Source organism: Rhipicephalus microplus, chromosome 2 (assembly GCF_043290135.1).
Source record: "Rhipicephalus microplus isolate Deutch F79 chromosome 2, USDA_Rmic, whole genome shotgun sequence".
NCBI lineage: Eukaryota > Metazoa > Arthropoda > Arachnida > Ixodida > Ixodidae > Rhipicephalus > Rhipicephalus microplus.
The window spans coordinates 225,952,846-225,958,845 of record NC_134701.1 but is presented as its reverse complement, the minus strand read 5'-3'; positions in this window follow the sequence as shown (position 1 = coordinate 225,958,845).

The following is a 6,000-nucleotide window of genomic DNA, read 5'->3' as shown; positions in this document are numbered from 1 at the left end:
TGGTGGGGGTGGCTGTAGAGGCTTCGGAACAGGTGCTGGGGGAAGTGGTACAAGTTGAGGTGCTGGTGTATGTGGAGGTGGCGGTAAAAGGTTCGGAACCTGTGCATGTGCGTGAGGTGGCAGTACAAGCTTAGGTCCTGGTGCATGTTTAGGTGGCGGTAAAGGCTTGGGAACCGGTGCAGGTGCTGGGGGAGGCGGTACAGGATTAGGTGCACGCTGTTGTATGTGGAGGTAGCGGTAAAGGCTTCAAAACCGGTGCAGCCGAAACTCGTTCAAAAGATGGTACCGGCGCAGGTTCCTTAGGAGACGGTGGGGGTGGCGGCAGAGGTTCCAGTTCAGGTGTGAGCGGTGGGGCTGGTGGCAAAGGCTTCGGTACTGGTGCAGGTGGTGAGGGTGGCGGTAAAGGCTTCAGAACTGGTGCAGGTACAGGGGGTGGTGGTAGAGGCTTAGGTGCTGGTGCGTGTGGTGGGGGTGGTGGTAAAGGCTTCGGAACCAGTACAGGTGCTGGGTATGGTGGTAAAGCTTAAGTGTTGGTGAATGTGGAGCTGAAGTTGAAGGCTTCGGATCATGTACAGGTGGTCGCGATGGCGGTAAAGACTTCGGTGCTGATGCAGGTTGTAGTGGGGGGGGGGGGGGTAAACGGTTCGGAAATGGTACAGGGTGGTGGTAAAGGTTTCGGTTCTGGTGCAGGCGGTGCGGGTGGCGATAAAGTCGTCGGTGTTGATGCAGGTGGTGGGCGTGATGGCAAAGGCTTTGGAACTGATGCAGGCAATGGGGATGGTGGCGACAGCTTTGGTACTGGAGCACGTGGTGCGGGTGGTGGCAAAGGCTTCGACACTGGTGCAGGCGGTAGAGGTGGCATCAGAGGCTCTGTTACTGGTGCAGGGGGGGGGGGGGCAGAGGATTTGGTACAGGGGCCGGTGGTGGGGATGTTGACCGAGGCATCGGTACTGCTGCAGGTTTCGTGAGACGTGGTGTAGCTGCCGGTGAACAAAGGTTAGAGATCGATGCCGGTGGTGGTAGTGGTGATGGCAATAAAGGCTGACGTAGCTGGGGCAAGGAAATTGGTTTCGTTAAATATTGTCTTCGAAGGAACTGTTAGTTAAGAATGCTTTATAGTAAAGTTGTCGGTCTTCTGTTGATCAGTGTAGGAATACTCACTCGCTGCAATTGCGTAAGGTGTCCAAATTATTCCTTAACCTTCGACTATCTGGCGTTCATCGTTTGCCTAACTGTGTCTACCCTGTCCAGCCTTCTCCTACTAAAAGCTGACCCAGCCTGCCTCAATATAATCTGCTCTGCTCTCCTCTCTCATACTTTAAACTATGCCAAATTACACTGACCTATACCTTGTTCGGCTATTGTCTGCACTGTTCTGCCCTAACTTATCGTAAGCAGCTCTAACCTTCTTTGGTCTGGCTTCCCTTGTCTTGTCTATTCAAAACTGGCATGGCCTACCCTGTGCTGCCCTAACCTACACTAAGCTGTCCTGGCCCATCGTCCGTCTTTCTCTACCCTGTCCTGCTCCCTTACCACCATAAAGTCCTAGCGTGTCTTTGCTGCTCCGTGCTTTTTCTTCTGTAACTCTCTGCGCGTCGACTACGGTACAAAGATACATATAAATTTTGAGGCAAAGGCCTTAACTTACCCCCTTGATGCCGTACGAGTGGCCATAATAAGGCAGGTATGTTCGAATCCACACGTGAACCTAAATGAAAAATGAAAAGAAAAACCGCAATCTGTTTTCTCATTTATAATCCGCATCTTCTTTTTCATTTATTAGTGTATTGAGAGTTTCTTGCAACTTATTGCTTGTCTCATAATATCAGCATACATTCTTAAAGAGATCATCCTTTCGTCAAAAAATTCAAACTGGTGTTCTCTCCTCCACAAAGCACAAATCTCAAAGTCAATGACAACTATACAAGCAGCTGTAAACTGCACAGACGGAATCGCACTTGTCTTGAGCACCCAGCTGGCCACTTCAGCTGCTGTTTTCCGTAGAAATATGCAAAGACCGGTGGCGTATAGTGATACCTAACATAGTCATACTGCTAGCTAAGCTCTTGTCATATGATTCAAGTATGAAGAGAAGCTTGTAATCAACGTAGGGTAGAATGCCTAGAGCAACAGCGTCAACAGGGAAACGCTCCACTGCTCTAGACAACTGTGATTCTGTTTGCAGAAAAACAAACAGAAAAAAACGTTACAGAACGGTAAAACAAGATCAGTTGTTATCTGTCGCGAAAGTGTGTCCCAATAGCGGTGAAAAAAGCTGTCGCTACAGATATTAAAGGCTGGAATGGGATTATGCATGGCAAGGTGAGGTGGGAAGAAATAATGAAAATCCAAAAAACTCAATGAAAAGTTTGGTATTTTAATTTATTTATAAATTTTAGCAAATAAATTAAAATCTAACTTATGGTAGTCTTGTCGTTTCGCTAAATATGACTGCTCGTTTTTTTCTGTGTTTCTTTTTAAAGTATAGGTCTACATTGCCAAGATTGGGGGCGTGTGTAAGGCAGTCTCCTAACGTGGGCCTGTGTTTAGTATTGCGTGTTGGCGGTCAGCATAGCATCGCCCACTTTTTCTGAGTGGTTTCGGGCTCATCATTCGTGCGCTATTTCTTGCGTGTGCGTTGTCTACCGTGCATGACATCACTCTGAGGCTGAACTATACTTCTCAGCATATGCGGAAAATCGCTCCTGTCACTGTAGGCTGTTTTTCTTTGCGCGTGGCTGGTGGGCTGCCGCCCTTCGTGACGATGAATGCGGCATGCTGCGCAAAGAAACGCTGCGCTGTGTAAAGCTGCAAAGCACCCACATCAAGGCTGGTATCTCGCTTGATTGGTTTCCCCTTGATTCGACAAGGTGAGTTTTTGATCTACTGTATTACTATGCTCGGGGGCGCGGTCGTAGAATTACACAGCGTAGCAAAGTCGCTGCTCGTCGGTAATACGTCTTTGACAAAGAAAACCACAATACTTCGCTCCCCGCTGTATACCATTCTTTTCTGCAAACGTTCTGCGTAGGTAAGGTTCTTGCTCGTAAAATACGCCCAGTCATTATCTGTAAAGCATTTTGGTGCATATTAGATGAGTAGTATTTGGCTGATGGAATACGGCTGGCTTATCAAATATTTCTTTTGTGTTCTGTCACATCGACCTTTAGCAAACAATAAATACGCATTGTTATATTTAGCAAGCGAGCAGCATGAAAATTTTGGAGCCTTTGTTTTTATATACGCTAAAATGAGGGCAAACGAGACGGCGTGTGCGTCCCGGATGTATTGCATTTATTTCGCATTTCGCAATGTTCTCTCCTAACTTTTCCTAACATCACGCGGGGAATTGGACCATTACCCACGTGTTTAGCAGTGCAACACTTATGTTGATGCAGGCATGATTGATTCATTGATATGTGGGGTTTAACGTCTCAAAACCACCATATTATTATGAGAGACGCCGTAGTGGAGAGCTCCGGAAATTTCGACCACCTGGGGTTCTCTAACGTGAACCTAAATCTGAGCACACGGGCCTACAGTGTATCCGCCTCCATCGGAAATGCAGCCGCCGCAGCCGGGATTCGATCCCGCGACCTGCGGGTCAGCAGTCGTGTACCTTAGCCACGAGACCACCGCGGCGGGGCTCCCGCCTCTGCTTGCCGGTCTCGTCGTCACCCACGATTTCGGTCAAGCTTCTGTTTTGCGGCTCCAAGCTCCGGCCCCGTGCGCGAGACGAATACAAGTCTGTTATTTTTTGCGCCGCCAAAAAAGTGTCCAAAGTATCTTACCTTGAGTGGCATGAAAGGGTTACGTGATTCCCTCACTACTGCAGTTAAAGGTACTACACTCGTCGGATCCATGGTCTGCAAATGTGGACAGAAAAAATATCGACAGCATGTTACACTGTGTGTAACACTCGAAACCTACTGTGCACTCGGCGATGCATTAGCCTATACAATGATGTACCAGACGTCTTACAAAATATAACCAACCTGCAACACTTTCAACAACAGATCTGTTAAAACGTCCGTAAAGACTGTGGTGTTCGCAGAAAACCACAGGTGGATAGCGCCACTGGTATCGGGCAAGCCCTATATACCGAGTACTGCAAGTGCGAGTGTTATGTGAAAACTCTGCTTCGCGAAGTTTAGCAGAGTTCGCTATTTTAAGTAAGCTTATTCTCAAACTGTCAAGTATGTACTGAGTTGTACAAAATTTTAAATGACCACTTTTGGACGTTTATTTACATATGCAGTCATATTCTACATAGCATTGCCATTTCGTGTAGCAACTGGCTTTCAAGGCTAAACGTGAAATTATGAACAAAAAATGTGTTTCATTATGTGTCAACTTGAGACTCAACCTTCGTAAAAGTTAATAGCTTTGCAGTGATAGATGGCTGCGTCAAGATTCTAAAATTTTTGTCCGGGAATTCAACCCGTTCAGCTGAACGTATAATGTGAAGCGAGAAGAGCCTCCTGCGAGGTTTCACTTACCGAAAGATTGAGGACAGTGCTCGTCTTCGAGGTTAGTGTGGAACGACAAAAAATAGCGCAAAGAAACGGGGACACAAGACGAGGACACACGGCACAGGCGCTAACTTCCAACATAATGTTTATTACCACCGCACACTCGCCTATATCACCAAGAAAAATAACATCACATGACATGAATGATGCGCACAAAAAATTAATTTCTTAGAAAATACAATTCTTTATCACTGAGCGTAAGAGAGAGAGAGTGCTGACGCACTTAGACCCCAGTGAAGCGATAGCCCCAGCATCAATAATCTCTCTAGTAAGCTTGTCAAACATTCTCTTGATAACTGTGCATGCATTGAATATCGGCGCGCAGCCGCAGGATTTACAATGTATGGCCAACCAACTTCCCTGGCCGTTTTTCACATTATTACAATGTTCTCTTAATCGATCATTAAGACAACGGCCCGTCTGTCCAATATACTCTTTACCACAAGAAAGCGGGATACGATAAACAACGCATACGATACAGGGAACATAAACAGTTCGATGCTTCTTACTACAAGTAAGAAGCATCGTAAGAAGCATCGTACAAGTAAGAAGCAAGTAAGTTAGCGCCTGTGCCGTGTGTCCTCGTCTTGTGTCCCCGTTTCTTTGCGCTATTTTTTTGTCGTCACAATGCACCAACAAGCCCAAATTTCGACAGTGTTAGTGTGGAAGCCACGTTAAACCGTGTACTTTTTTCGGAAGTCGCTTTGGTTGATTGTCCTTCGGAAGCTGCGTTGGTTGACGACAAAAACGATTGATACTGCATGTTTGGGCGCGCGTCTGACGAGGAAGACGAACCGTTCGATTCTCCGTTTAATGTGCCAGGCCTTCCGCTCATTTGTGCACTCAACGTGGAAAATCTTGGGCTTGCTTTTGGGCTTGGTGGGGGACTTAGGGGTGGTGACTCTTGGACCTGAAAACAAGGAAAATAAACAGAAAATGAAATTGCCGAAATTAAGAAGGGAGGCATTTTGCATTGAATTCGCGCATTGGGGCACACTCGCCCGACCATGTACACATACTAAGACGAAGTAGAGTGGCACTTAAGGCAAGAGAATACTGAAGGACTGTTGCTTGCTGGGCTAGTTGGCTCATTTCAACGCTCATGACCGTGCGCCGAACTGGAAAGGATGCCACATACAGAGTGTGAACATCGCTGTTTAATTTCTGTGTGCTGGCCTTTCCATCGTCATCTATTGCTTCTTTTCTTCCCAGTTATGCTCCCGCAGTGAAGAGCATAGCAGACTAGAGCATACTATCGTTCAGGTCGACCTCTCTGCCTTTCTGTGAATAAACCTACCTGTCTTTGTCCTCCTTTCCAAATTTACGCTCTATTATGTGTGCTCGTGGGAAGGGTACACGAAATCGACCCGGAATCGGATACCCGGAATTGACGGAAGCCTAACGTGAATGACGATTTGCCCTAAGATTGGTAGAAGTTGCGTACGCCCGATTTCAGCGCGAGTTTGTC